The sequence below is a fragment of the Oncorhynchus keta genome, chromosome 18 (genome assembly GCF_023373465.1).
Source record: "Oncorhynchus keta strain PuntledgeMale-10-30-2019 chromosome 18, Oket_V2, whole genome shotgun sequence".
NCBI classification, from domain to species: Eukaryota; Metazoa; Chordata; class Actinopteri; order Salmoniformes; family Salmonidae; genus Oncorhynchus; species Oncorhynchus keta.
Window position 1 is genome coordinate 16,589,441 of NC_068438.1, and position 15,968 is coordinate 16,605,408.

At 44.3% G+C, this 15,968-nt stretch overlaps 1 protein-coding gene and 1 pseudogene across 1 annotated transcript in view; one reads left to right on the forward strand and one right to left on the reverse strand.

Annotated features, from left to right (window-relative positions):
* On the reverse strand, window positions 1-15,191 carry LOC118397365 (pannexin-1-like; annotated as a pseudogene).
* Window positions 15,182-15,968, forward strand: part of LOC118397364 (spartin-like) — a 15,752-nt gene continuing 14,965 nt past the window's right edge. Inside the window, exon 1 of the mRNA XM_035792022.2 lies at window positions 15,182-15,331. The gene's annotated coding sequence lies outside the window, so the exon portion shown is untranslated. The remainder of the gene's footprint in view (window positions 15,332-15,968) is intronic.

The following is a 15,968-nucleotide window of genomic DNA, read 5'->3' on the forward strand; positions in this document are numbered from 1 at the left end:
TTTGATAAGAACAAATATTTAATTTTGTTTATCCACATTAACATATGCATCACAATATGGCTTCTGGGCCCAGAAAGCCTATTTCTAGACTAAAAAGGACTTCTCCACACCGCATACGCCACATGTAAAAATAACAGTTCTGGGTCTTTATATAAATAATGGGGCCAATGTGTGACATTTGGATCAAGATATCAAAATGGTTTGAAACTAAAATAAAAATGATTTTCAAGCAATTCCACGTGTATTTAGAGTAATAAAAGTGAATATATGCAAATTGGCCCATAACTCCACCTATACAACAACATTGGACTATAATCCTTTAAGCATGGTTCATAAAGACATTGTCAAGTCAAATTCAAGGACTTTCAGGGACTTCAAGCGATTAATTGTAATTTTCAAGGACCTCCAATTGTACATATAGGGCTTAAAATGTAAAATATATATATATATATAAAGACAACAATTTCAAAGATTTTACTGTGTTACAGTTCTAATAAGGAAATTAGTCAATTGAAATTGATTAGGCCCTAATCTATGGACTTCACATGATTGGGCTGGGGTGCAGCCATGGGTCAGGCCCAGCCAATCAGAGTTTTTCCCCACAAAAGGGCTTTATTAGACAGGTAAACTCCTCTGAAGAAGCCGGATGTGGAGGTCTTGGGCTGGCATGGTTACACGTGGTCTGCGGTTGTGAGGCCCGTTAAACGTACTGCCAAATTCTCTAAAACAATGTTGGAGGTGGCTTATGGGAGAGAAATTAACATTAAATTCCCTGGCAACAGCTCTGCTGGACATTCTTGCAGTCAGCGTGCCAATTGCACACTCTCTCAAAGCATCTGTGGCATTGTGTTGTTTGACAAAACTTCACATTTTATAGTAGCCTTTTGTCCCCAGCACAACGTGCACCTGTGTAATGATCATGCTGTTTAATCAGCTTCTGGATTTGCCACACCTGTCAGGTCGATGGATTATCTTGGCGAAGGAGAAATGCTCACTAAAAGGGAGGTAAACAAATTTGTGAGAAATAAGCTTTTTGTGCGTATGGAACATCCATGATCTTTTATATCAGCTCATGGAACATGGGACCAACACTTCACATGTTGCGTTCATATTTATGTTCATTGTAGAACCCCTCCCTCCAAAATGCAAAAAGTAGGCCATTGCCACTGAGAATAATGCATTTTTTTAGGCCTTGCCAATGCATTAATATTCAAAATATTATTACATAAACTAAATTGATAATGTAGACATTGCACGACTAAATAAATTGGATGCATGCATGGTGATTTTTCTGTAGGCTGTAGCCTGATGCAGGGACACATAATAAATCACAAAATAGGGGTAGCATTAATCTCACCATCTATTTTTATAATGAGAATGTGGACTACTTCAAGCCCCTTATATTGCTTAAAATTGCAGGTGTAATACGGAAAACAATGTATGTCATTTCATTACCAGATCATATTACACTGCCACTAGGTTATGTAATTTGTCATTATATCCAGAATGAATAGGAATAGCAATGGGTTTTGACAGACAACAAATGATCAACATCAACTCGCTTGGGATATCACCAGAGTAAATAATGTTCTAAATGCATTCTTGACATTCCTCCCAAACACCTTTTTTCCAGCACTTGGGCAGTTGTTGCATCGCATGCGCTATCACAACAGCTGTTTGTCATTTGACTGTCATTCATTAAATTCCTTCCTTCTTCAGATGATATTTGAAAATATCACGGCGTAACTGATCAGCTGGACACCAAATGCACATCCAACAAATATTATGCATAATTATTGAAGAACCACATTAATGACAGTATCAATGTACATTTTAAATATAAAAGGCAAGGTGACTTTCGGTTAGAAGCACCCGATCTTGCAATTACATACATAATTTTGGATTTGTGTGCCCATAAACCATTTTCACCCCATAACATAACGAGATCCACACACAATGTTACAAGTTATTGCATTTCTGAGATCTCTATAGAAAAGAAAAAAAATTGTAAAATGGTTAGATCCAGGATTCCTACAAGATTCAATGTCTAATTTAACAGATTAATGCCAATATATCACAAAGACAATTTACACTGCCAAAATTGCAAGGATAAAAAAGTTATATTTTATGTTGCATGATTTTGGACAAATCCTCAAGACACCAACCATGATAAAGGGTTAAACAGACAGTTGAAGTTGGAAGTTTACATACACCTTAGCCAAATACATTTAAACTCAGTTTTTCACAATTCCTGACATTTAATCCTAGTAAAAAGTCCCCGCCTTAGGTCAGTTAGGATCACCACTTTATTTTAAGAATGTGAAATGTCAGAATAATAGTAGAGAGAATGATTTATTTCAGCTTTAATTTATTTTCATCACATTCCCAGTGAGTCAGAAGTTTACATACACTCAATTAGTATTTGGTAGCATTGCCTTTAAATTGTTTAACTTGGGTCAAACGTGTCGGGTTGCCTTCCACAAGCTTCCCACAATAAATTGGGTGAATTTTGGCTCATTCCTCCTGACAGCTAGTGTAACTCAGGTCTGTAGGCCTCCTTGCTCACACACGCTTTTTCAGTTTTGCCCACACATTTTCTATAGGATTGAGGTCAGGGCTTTGTGATGGCCACTCCAATACCTTGACTTTATTGTCCTTAAGCCATTTTGCCACAACTTTGGAAGTATGTTTGGGGTCATTGTCCATTTGCAACCAAGCTTCAACTACCTGACTGATGTCTTGAGATGTTACTTCAAATATATCTACATAATTGTCCTTCCTTATGATGCTATCTATTTTGTGAAGTGCTCTAGTCCCTCCTGCAGAAAAGCACCCCCACAACATGATGCTTCCACCCACGTGCTTCATGGTTGGGATGGTGTTCTTTGGCTTGCAAGCCTCCCCCTTTTTCCTCCAAACATAACGATGGTCATTATGGCCAAACAGTTCTATTTTTGTTTCATCAGACCAGAGGACATCTCTCCAAAAAAGTACAATCTTTGTCCCCATGTGCAGTTGCAAACCATAGCTTTTTTATGGCGGTTTTGGAGCAGTGGCTTTTTCCTTCATGAGTGGCCTTTCAGGTTATGTCGATACAGGACTCGTTTTACTGTGGATATCAATACTTTTGTACCCGTTTCCTCCAGCATCTTCACAAGGTCCTTTGCAGTTGTTCTGGGATTGATTTGCACCTTTCGCACCAAAGTACGTTCATCTATAGGAGACAGAACATGTCTCCTTCCTGAGCAGTATGACAGCCGTGTGGTCCCATGGTGTTTATACTTTCGTGCTATTGTTTGTACAGATGAACGTGGTACCTTCAGGTGTTTGTAAATTGCTCCCAAGCATGAACCAGACTTGTGGAGGACTACAATTTTTTGGTTGATATCTTTTGATATACCATGATGTCAAGCAAAGAGGCACTGCGTTTGAAGGTGGGCCATGAAATGCATCCACAGGTACACCTCCAATTGACTCAAATGATGTCAAATAGCCCATCAGAATCATTTAAAGTTGAAAACGATTCCAACCTAAGTGTATGTAAACTTTGACTTCAACTGTAGGTTTTATATCAACTTGTGAATTGTATTGAATATAGCTACGATCTCCCCTTATTTCTTCATGTAATTACATAATACATTGATAATATTCTGGCTTTTTTTTGTTATCAACAGCTGTATCAAGTTGTCCTGTGTAGGAAATGCTCAGTGGTACCATAGTTAGACCCTTCTGCATACAGTATGCCGCCACCACCACACACAAATACACCTTGGGCAGTATGGCTTTACATATAGGAAAATACCCAGAAACTGCGTGTCCAATTGAAATCCCCGATCACATCAAATCGACTTCATGGCATTGTTGGCTAGTACCACTGGCGTTAGTTAAGTGTCCCATTGACATCAAGACATCTCTTCTAATATCTTAGTCTGAGTTGTTTAGATAATGGCTTGTTGAGTGTCTGGGTCTTGAACCGCTCTGGTTCCTAGTGTCCCTCAACCCACTGGGGCTGTTCCTTCATGGCAACGATCAGCTCATTCGCTGTCGGACCGCCCCCTCGTCACTCCGCCTTCCATTCCACTGTTGCCTGGCAAGAGAGCAGAAAATTCTGGGGGTCAAATAGAACATTACAAATTTCAAATCCGATATTTGTTTTATTTGTAGAATAGTTTGTAATTTCATTATAATTCCAATTAGCTTCCTCTCCCCTTCCTTCCTCTCCTCCCTGTCCTTTCTTTCCCTGACCTATAATTCCTTACAATCAAATGCCGACCGCATTATCTACCAAGAAAATTCTCTTCGATTATAATCACAGTCGTGTATATCGCGCCCCAATCCGACACATCGACGGCCCTGAAATAACTTCATTGGACTCTGTAAACCACATATCCTGAGGCTGTATTTATTGTAGCTGGGGATTTTAACAAGGCTAATCTGAAAACAAGGCTCCCTAAATTTTATCAGCATATTGAATTCGCGACCCGGGCTGGCAAAATTCTGGATCATTGCTACTGTAATTTCCGCGATGCACACAAAGCCCTCATTCACCCTCCTTTCGGCAAATCTGACCATGACTCCATTGTGTTGCTCCCAGCCTATAGACAGAAACTAAAACAGGAAACGCCCGTGCTCAGGTCTGTACAACAGTGGTCCAACCAATCTGATCACGCGGACTGGGATGTGTTCCAGATAGCCTCAGACAACAACATTGATGTATACTCTGATTCGGTGAGTGAGTTTATTAACAAGTGCATCGGTGATGTTGTACCCACGGGAACTAATAAAACCTTCCGACCAGAAACCGTGGATTGATGGCAGCATTCGTGCAAAACTGAAAACGCGAACCACTGCTTTTAATCATGGCAAGGTGACTGAAAACATGACTGAATACAAACAGTGTAGCTATTCCCTTCACAAGACAATCAAACAAGCTAAGCGTCAGTATAGAGACAAAGTAGAGTCGCAATTCAACGGCTCAGACACGAGAAGTATGTGACAGGGTCTACAGTCAATCACGGATTACAATCACGGATTACAATCCCTAGCCGTGTCCTAAGAGCATGCGCAGACCAGCTGGCTGGTGTGTTTATGGACATATTCACTCAATCCCTATCGCAGTCTGCTGTTCCCACATGCTGAGGGCCACCATTGTTCCTGCTCCCAAGAAAGCTAAGGTAACTGAGCTAAACGACTATCGACCCATAGCACTCACTTCCATCATCATGAAGTGCTTTGAGACAAGTCAAATATAATATCACCTCCACCCTACCTGACACCCTAGACCCACTCCAATTTGCTTACCGCCCCAATAGGTCCACAGACGACACAATCGCAATCACACTGCCCTAACCCATCTGGACAAGAGAAATATGTAAAAATGTTATTCATCGATTACAGCTCAGCATTTATCACCATAGTACCCTCCAATCTCGTCATTAAGCTCGAGACCCTGGGTCTTGACACCGCCCTGTGCAACTGGGTCCTGGACTTTGATGGGCCGCCCCCAGGTGGTGAGGGTAGGAAACAACATCCCGCTGATCCTCAACACTGCGGCCCCACAAGGGTGCGTTCTCAGCCCTCGCCTGTACTCCCTGTTCACCCATGACTGCGTGGCCATGCACACCTCCAACTTGATCATCAAGTTTGCAGACGACACTACAGTGGTAGGCTTGACGAGACGGCCTACAGGGAGGAGGTGAGGGCCCTCAGAGTGTGGTGTCAGGAAAATAACCTCACAATCAACTTCAACAAAACAGATGATCGTGGACTTCAGGAAACAGCATAGGGAGCACCCCCCTATCCACATCGACGGGACAGCAGTGGAGAAGATGGAAAGTTAAGTTCCTCGGCGTACACATCACGGACAAACAAATGGTCCACCCACACAGACAGCATGGTGAAGAAGGCACAGCATGGTGAAGAAGGCGCAGCAGCGCCTCTTCAACCTCAGGAGGCTGAAGAAATGTGGCTTGTCACCTAAAACACTGACAAACTTTTACAGATGCACAATCGAGAGCATCCTGTCGGGCTGTATCACCGCCTGGCAGCTGCCCCGCCCACTACCGTAAGGCTCCCCAGAGGGTAGTGAAGTCTGCACGACGCATCACAGGGGGGCAAACTACCTGCCCTCCAGGACACCTACACCACCCGATGTCACAGGAAGGCCAAAAAGATCAGCAACAACCATCCGAGACACTGCCTGTTCACCCCGCTATCATCCAGAAGGCGAGGTAAGTACAGGTGCATCAAAGCTGGGACCGAGAGACTGAAAAACAGCTTCTATCTCAAGGCCATCAGACTGTTAAACAGCCATCACGAACATTGAATGGCTGCTGCCAACATACAGACTCAATCTCTAACCACTTTAATAATTGGATGTAACAAATATATCACTAGTCACTTAAACAATGGCACTTTATATAATGTTTACATACCCTACATTACTCATCTCATATACTCTACACCATCTACTGCCTCTTACCTATGCTGTTCTGCCATCACTCATCCATATATTTACACTTGTGTATACGGTAGTTGTGAAATTGTTAGATTACTTGTTAGATTTTACTGAACGGTCGGAACTAGAAGCACAAGCATTTTGCTACACTCTGCTACACTTAACATCTGCTAACCATGTGTATGTGACCATTAAAATGTAATTTGATTCAGACTCACCTGTCATCTCAGTGGCACTGGTCTGGCATCAGCCTGGGTCTGGAGAAGCTGGACTGGGGACTTTGGCCTTGCTGCTGGACTAGGGACTTGGGCCTTGCTGCTGGCCTCCCCAGTGGCAGGGTTAGCATTAGCAATATGGTTAGCTTTAGCAATAGGGTTGTCATTAGCTTTAGCATTAAGGCCAGCATTAACATTGGAGGCATTGTCACTAGCATTGGAGGTAGCCGTGTTGCTCCTCTTTCCGTCTGTGACATCAGTCTTCACCAGACACTGCATCTGAAGCAGTCCCATGGCATCAAAGTCCTCGCCCTCACATACCCCCCTCCTTCTTAGCAACTCCAACACCTACAACACAGAGCTATACAGTTATATAAACACACACACATCCAAATGTTGTGAGGAAGGAATGACATTGCCTCTTCCCCTTCAGGAGGTTGAAAAGATTTGGCAGGGCCCTCAAATCCTCAAAATGTTAACACAGCTGCACCATTGGGAGCATCTTGACTGGCTGCATCACTGCTTAGTATGGCAACTGCACTGGGGCCAAGCTCCCTGCCATCCAGGACCTCTCTATCAGGCGGTGTGAAAGGAAGGTCCGGACATTTTTTGACTCCAGCCACCCAAGCCATAGACTGTTCTTTCTGCTTCCACACAGCAACCGGTACCGGAGCAAAAAGTCTGACATCAACAGGCTCCTGAACATCTTCCATACCCAGGCAATTTTTGCACACTACACACTCAGACTTAATTTGCCCGCACACACATTCATATGGACTCTACACACAGGCACTCACATACAATCATATGCACTGCTGCTACTCTGTTTAACATGTACAATACCAGTCAACAGTTTGTACACCTACCCATTCAAGGGTCTTTATTTTTACTATTTTCTAGAATAATAGTGAAGATGTCAAAACTATGAAATAATCATGTAGTAACCAAAAGAAAGTGTTAAACAAATCAAAATATACTTCATATTTTAGATTCTTTGCCTTGACAGCTTTGCATACTCTTGGCATTCTCTCAACCAGCTTCACCTGGAATACTTTTCCAGTCTTGAAGGAGTTCCACTTGTTGGCTGCTTTTCCTTCACTCTGTGGTCCAACTCATCTCAAACCATCTCAATTGGGTTGAGATTGGATGATTGTGGAGACCAGGTCATCTGATGCAGCGCTCCATCACTCTCTTTCTTGGTCAAATAGCCCTTACACAGCCTGGAGGTGTGTTTGGTCATTGTCCTGTTGAAAAACAAATGAAAATCCCACTAAGCGCAATCCAGATGGGATGGCGTATTGCTGCAGAATGATGTGGTAGCCATGCTGGTTAAGTGTGCCTTGAATTCTAAATAAATCACTGACAGTGTCACCAGCAAAGCACCAACACACCTCTTCCTCCATGCTTCACAGTGGGAACCACACATGCAGAGATCATCCGTTCACCTACTCTGCGTCTCACAAAGACAGTGGTTAGAACCAAAATCCTCAAATTTGGACTCATAAGACCAAAGGACAGAATTCCACCAGTATAATGTCCATTGCTCGTGTTTCTTGGCCCAAGCAAGTCACTTCCTTCTTATGGTGTCCTTTAGTAGTGGGTTATTTGCAGCAATTCGACCACGAAGGTCCAATTCACGCAGTCTCCTCTGAACAGTTGACGTTGAGATGTGTCTGTTACTTGACCTCTGAATCATTTATCTGGGCTGCAGTTAACTCTAATGAACTTACCCTCTGCAGCAATTACAGATCCTGTAACTCTGGGTCTTCCTTTCCTGTGGCGTTCCTCCTGAGAGCCAGTGTCATCATAGCACTTGGTGGTTTTTGCGACTGCACTTTCAAACTTTCAAAGTTCTTGAAATGTTCCAGATTGACGGACCTTCGTGTGTTAAAGTAATGATGGACTATTGTTTATCTTTGCTTATTTTTATTAATTTAAAAAATATATATTACACCTTTATTTAACCAGGTAGGCCAGTTGAGAACAATTTCTCATTTACAACTGCGACCTGACCAAGATAAAGCATAGCAGTGTGACAAAAACAACAGAGTTGCAAACAAACATAGTCAATAACACAAAGGAAAAGAAAAATATAATGATCTACATACAGTGTGTGCAAATATAGAAGAGTAGGGAGGTAGGCAATAAACAGGCCATAGAGGCAAAAAATAATTACACCTTAGCATTAATACTGGAGTGATATATGTGCAGATGATGTGCAAGTAGAGATACTGGGGTGCAAAAGAGCGAGAAGGTAATTAATAATATGGGGATGGGGTAGTTGTGTGTGCTATTTACAGACTGTACCTGTACACAGCCTTCGGTAAGCTGCTCTGACAGCTGATGCTTAAAGTTAGAGAGGGAGATATAAGACTCCAGCTTCAGAGAATTTTGCAATTCATTCCAGTCATTGACAGCAGAGAACTGTGAGGAAAGGTGGCCAAAGGAAGTGTTGGCTTTGGGGATGACCAGTGCAATATATCTGCTGGAGTGCGTGCTACGGGTGGGTGTTGCTATGGTGACAAGTGAGCTGAGATAAGGCAGGGTTTTACCTAGCAAAGATTTATAGATGACCTGGCGCCAGTGGGTTTGGCGACGGATATGTAGTGAGGGCCAGCCAACTAGAGCATAGAGGTCGCTGTGGCGAGTAGTATATGTGGCTTTGGTGATAAAACGGACGGCGCTGTAATAGCAAACTGGATGTAGTCTGAGTAGAGTGTTGGGGGCTATTTTGTAAATGACATGGCCGAAGTCAAGGATCGGTAGGATAGTCAGTTTTATGAAGGTATGTTTGGTGGCATGAGTGAAGGAGGCTTTGTTGCGAAATAGGAAGCCAATTCCAGATTTAAGATTGGATTGGAGATTCTTAATGTGAGTCTGGAAGAAGAGTTTACAGTCTAACCAGACACCTAGGTATTTGTAGTTGTCCACATATTCTAAGTCAGAACCGTCCAGAGTAGTGATGCTAGTCAGGCGGGTGGCAATCGGTTGAAGGGCATGCACTTAGTTTTACTGGCATTTAAAAGCAGTTGGGGGCCACGGTGTTGTATGGCGTTGAAGCTCGTTTGGAGATTTGTTAGCACAGTGTCCAAAGAAGGGCCAGATGTATACAGAATGGTGTCGTCTGCGTAGAGGTGGATCAGAGAATCACCAGCAGCGAGAGCAACATCAATGATATATACAGAGAAAAGAGTCCGCACGAGAATTGAGCCCTGTGGCACCCCCATAGAGACCGCCAGAGGTCCGGACAACAGGCCCTCCGATTTGACACACTGAACTCTATCTGAGAAGTAGTTGGTGAACCAGGCGAGGCAGTCATTTGAGAAGCCATGGCTATTGAGTCTGCCGATAAGAATGCGATGATTGACAGAATCGAAAGCCTTGGCCAGGTCAATGAAGAAAGCTGCACAGTACTGTCTTTCATCGATGGCGGTTATGATATCGTTTAGGACCTTGAGCATGGCTGGGGTGCACCCATGACCAGCTCAGAAACCAGATTGCATAGTCTATTTACTTGGCTTTCGAAGATTTTAGAAAGGCAGGGCAGTATGGATATAGGTCTATAACAGTTTGGGTCTAAGGAGAGGGGGTTGACTGCGGCAGCTTTCCAATCTTTGGGAATCTCAGATGATACGAAAGAGAGGTTGAATAGGCTAGTAATAGGGGTTGTAACAATTTCTGGGGATAATTTTAGAAAGAGGGTCCAGATTGTCTAGCCCAGCTGATTTGTAGGGATCCAGATTTTGCAGCTCTTTCAGAACATTAGCTGTTTGAATTTGGGTAGAGAAGTGGGGGAGGTTTGGGCAAGTTGCTGCAGGGGGTGCTGAGGTGTTGACCGGGGTAGGGTTAACCAGGTGGAAAGCATGGCCAGCCATGGAAAAACGCTTCTTGAAATTATCGTTTATCGTAGATTTATCGGTGGTGACAGTGTTTCCTATCCTCGGTGCAGTGGGAAGCTGGGAGGAGGTGCTCTTATTCTCCATGAACTTTACAGTGTCCCAAAACCTTTTGGAATTAGTGCTACAGGATGTAAATTTCTGCTTGAAAAAGCTAGCCTTAGCTTTCCTAACTGACAGAGTATATTGGTTCCTGACTTCCCTGAAGAGTTGCATATCGCGGGGGCTATTCGATGCGAATGCAAAACGCCACGGGATGTTTTTGTGCTGGTCGAGGGCAGTCAAGTCTGGGGTGAACCAAGGGCTATATCTGTTCTTAGTTCTACATTTCTATTTAAGATGGAGAGGAAAGCACTTCTGAAGAGTAACCAGGCATCCTCTACTGATGGGATGAGGTAAATATCCTTCCAGGATACCCGGTCCAGGTCGGTTAGAAAGGCCTGCTTGCTGAAGTGTTTTAGGGAGCATTTGACAGTGATGAAGGGTGGTTGGCTGATTGGCTCAAACGCATTAAGGAAAGAAATTCCCCAAATAAACTTTTAACAAGGCACACCTGTTAATTGAAATGCATTCCAGGTGACTACTTCATGAAGCTGGTTGAGAGAATGCCAAGAGTGTGCAAAGCTGTCATCAAGGCAAAAGGTGGCTACTTTGAAGAATTTCAAATGTAAACTATATTTTTTGGTTGCTACATGATTCCATGTGTTATTTCATAGTTCTGATGTCTTGACTTCTATTCTACAATGTAGAAAATAGTAAAAATAAAGAAAAAACCCTGGAATAAGTTGTCCAAACTTTTGACTGGTACTGCATGTCCTGATGCCTAATCACATTAACCCTATACATATCTACCCCCACCACATTATAATGTGGTATTGGCACTGACCCTGCAACTGAATGTATATAGCTTACTTACGTTCTTCTTACGTTTTTGTTCTACTTGACTATTCTCTATCGTACTACTGATACTCATTACAGCATTGTTACGGAAGTGCAAGCAAGATTCACTGTACTTGTGCATGTGATAATAAAAACTTAAATCACACACACACACACACACACACACACACACACACACACACACACACACACACACACACACACACACACACACACACCTTGAGCTCGCTGAGGTTTTCTTCCAGGAAAAGGAAGTAGAGTGTCAGGTCATCCCATTGCCCCTGGGGTAGCGGCAGAACACCGGTGGTAGGCAGTGATTGGTAGGACTCCAGGAAATGGGTGTGTGATTGGAAGAAAGGGCGCAGAGTGGAGTATATCACCACGGGAACCAGCATGGCATACACCAGCAGGTTAACAAAGCTGAAATCACAATCCAGTCAACTTCATTTAAAAAGGGAACAACAATTACTTGCTAAAAAGGTGGCATAAAAACCTTAGTAAAGTGAAAACGCCCACGGCGACCAGCTTGCACTGTAATTGGTCGGGGATCGAGGTGTCAGTGGGTCAGGGTTAGTTACCTGGTCAGTGAGGGATGCGAGGCAGAGGTAGTAGCCCAGGTAGACACAGGCCAAAAGCAAGGTGAGCAGGTTGAGGCCTCGACACAGCAGGTAGCGCCACAACAACACAACACTCCTCCTCTTGGTCAGCAGATACTGCTCCACCACCGGGTACATGAAACACCCCTCAGTAGGGTCGGACGCACCACTGTAGAGAGGGAGAGAGAGTGAGAAGGTGGGTTAGCAGTGATGGAGGTCAGGCCCATAGTAATGTCTGGAATGGAATTAATGGAACAGTATCAACTTCAAACGGTCTCCATGTGTATTACACCGGCTCTGACGTTCCTCGGATGTGGCAGGGCTTGCAAACTGTTACGGACTACAAAGGGAAAACTAGCCCTGAGCTGCCCAGTAACGTGTGCCTACCAGACGAGCTAAATGCATGTTATGCTCACTTCGAGGCAAGCAACACTGAAGCATGCATAAGAGCAACAGCTGTTCCAGACAACTGTGTGATCACGCTCTCCGTAGCCGATGTGAGCAAGACCTTTAAACAGGTCAACATTCACAGACAGATTACCAGGACGTGAACTTAGAGCATGCACAGACCAACTGGCAAGTGTCTTCACCTACATTTTCAACCTGTCCCTGACCGAGTCTGTAATACCTACATGTTTCAAGCAGACCACCATAGTCCCTATGCCCAGGAAAGCGAAGGTAACCTGCCTAAATGACTACCGCCCCGTAGCACTCACGTTGGTAGGCATGAAGTGCTTTGAAAGGCTGGTCATCGCTCACATCAACACTGCCTTCCCGGAAACCCTAGACACACTCCAATTTGCATACCGCCCCAACAGATCCACAAATGAAGCAATCTCAAGCCACACTACCCTTTCCCAACTGGACAAAAGGAACACCTATGTGAGAAGTCTGTTTATTGACTACAGCTCAGCGTTCAACACCAGAGTGCCCACAAAGTTAATCACTAAGCTAAGGACCCTTGGACTAAATACCTCCCTCTGCAACTGATTCCTGGACTTCCTGACGGGCTGCCTCCAGGTGGTAAGGATAGGCAACAACACATTTGCCACGCTGATCCTCAGGGGTGTGTGCTTAGTCCTCTCCTGTACTCCCTGTTCACCCACGACTGTGTAGCCAAGCACAACTCCAACAACATAATTGAGTTTGCTGACGACAACAGTGGTAGGCCTGATCACCGATAACGATAAGACAGCCTATAGGGAGGTGGTCAGAGACCTGGCCGTGTGGTGGCAGGACAACAACTTCTCGCTCAACGTGAGCAAGACAGTTCCTTGGTGTCCACATCACCCAGAAACTATTATGGTCCAAACACACCAAGACAGTTGTGAAGAGGGCACGACAATACCCATTCCCCCTCAGGAGACTGAAAAATTTGGCATGGGTCCCCAGATCCTCAAAAAGTTCTACAGCTGCACCCGAGAGCATCCTGACCAGTTGCATCACCACCTGGTAGGGCAATTTCTCAGCATCCGACCGTAAGGCGCTACATAGGGCAGTGCGTACGGCCCAGTACATCACTGGGGCCAAGCTTCCTGCCATCCAGGACCTATATATTAGGCGGTGTCAGAGGAAGGCCCCAAAAAATTGTCAAAGACCGCAGTCACCCAAGTCATAGACTGTTCTCTCTGCTACCGCACGGCAAGCGGTACCGGAGTGCCAAGTCTAGGTCCAAAAGGGTCCTTAACCGCTTTTAACCCCAAGCCATAAGACTGCTGAATAATTCATCAAAATGGCCACCCAGACTATTTACATTAACACACACCACCCCACCACCCACTGTTTATCATCTATGCATGGTCACTTTATTTGATTTTTTATTTAACTAGGCAAGTCAGTTAAGAAAAAATAAATAAATTGTTTTTACAATGACAGCCTACCCTGGCCAAACCCAGATGACGCTGGGCCAATTGTGCGCCACCCTATGGGACTCCCAATCAGTGCCGGATGTGATTCAGCCTGGATTCGAACCAGGGACTGTAGTGACGGCTCTTGGACTGAGATGCAGTACCTTAGAGCGCTGCGCCACTTGGGAGCTAATTTTACCCCTACCTACATAAACAAATTACCTCGATTAACTTGTACCCCCAGACATTGACTTGGTACCGGTACCCCCTGTATATAGACTCGTTATTGTTATGTGTTACTTTTTTATTTAGTAAATATTTTCTTAACTCTAATTCTTGAACTGCATTGTTGGTTAAGGGCTTGTAAGTAAGCATTTCACAGTAAGGTTGCATTGTTGTATTCAGCACATGTGCCATAACACTTGATTTGATGACGTTCTATTAATTCCATTCCAGCCTTTCAGTCTGTTTGATGCCTAATGAATCCAACCCAGTCAGCCTACCTGTCTGTGTGTTCCCCAGCAGTGGCCATGCGTTTAGCCAGAGTGACAGCATGGTTGTAGCAGCGGTCGAGCTCTTCTATGATGAAGCTGAGGTCTGACTGAAGCAGAGGCGAGGCAGAGAAACCCCAGAAAACTGCTGGACTATACATAATGACTGCTACCAACAGCAGGATATAGGGGAAGAACTGGGAAAGGGAGATGGAGGAGGGTTGGGAAAGGGAGAGAGGAGTGTGGACAAAGGGCGAGAGGAAAGAGAAGAGAGCAAGAGGAGAACTGTTAAGTATTAGTTCTGTGTTTGCCCTTGTGTAGCCCTACAGATAGTCTGCAAGTGTAGGTTACCTTGTGTTGCCATAACTGTAGAGTTCGAGTGTGTAAGGCTGCCCAGCAGTAGGAGTCCACGTATATGGCCTGGCGCCTGGAAAAGTTGGCTGGAGGGAAACAGCTGATCTGAACACCTGAAAGACAGACAGAAACACAAACACACAGAGATAATAATCACTAAATTATATAATTTGTGATTTAATAATTAATTCATCGCAAACACGTAACCCCCCCCCACCCCACACACACACACACCTGTGACCTACTCACCCACAGAGACCTCCTGGGCGAAGGCTAGAGAGATGAGGAGGAGAGGGAGTCCCACCGCTACGCACGTCACCATCTTGTCCACGGCTAGTTCAGTGCGCACGGCGGGGTACCTTCCCTGACCCGGCTCCTTCAGGAGGAAATCACTGAACACATACTCTGTAGCGACGTGGGCGATAGCCATCTCTGACTCTGCTGTCTTAGCAGATCGAACCACGGTTTCGTTTCTAATCTTGTTTACCCTCGCTCAAAATGACAACGCTAAAGTTGAAACTGAAAGAAGCACCATTGAAAAGTTGACAACACCAAGCTAGCAAGCTAAGCTAGCGGTAAGTTAATGTAACTAATGTGTCACGTGTACGCTTGACCAAACTATATAAATCAATCAAGCCATGCTATGAATTTAGCAAGCTAAATAAAGTATCTGGTTTGGCGGCGCACATCAAGGCAAATGCTGTTAACCAATTAAAATGCTTTGATGTCCCTTCCGGGGTGTCTCAAACTCGGGTAGTGCAAACTCGGTTTCTTGGGATCTCCCAACCTGTCAACTTCAATGGGAGGTAGGAGCCCAGATAGCAAGAACCCTTTCAGATCCTTCCTTTTTTTTGTGTTTCCAAGCTCTGTGATCTTTCCATACTTCCTTTTTTAATTGTTTTCTTGAACCTTTATTTAACTAGGCAAGTCAGTTAAGAACAAATTATTATTTATAATGACGGCCTACCCCGGCCAAACCCTAACCCCGACGACGCTGGGCCAATTGTGCGCTACCCTACGGGACTCCCATTCATGGCCGATTGTGATACAGCCTGGAATCGAACCAGGGTCTGTAGTGACGCCTCTAGCAATGATATGCAGTGCCTTCGACTACTGCGCCACTCAAGAGCCCCTTGCTTGCTTTATTCTTTCATTTCCCCCCCCAATGTCTTTCACTGTGTTACCTTCACTGAATCATTCGCAAAACGTCTA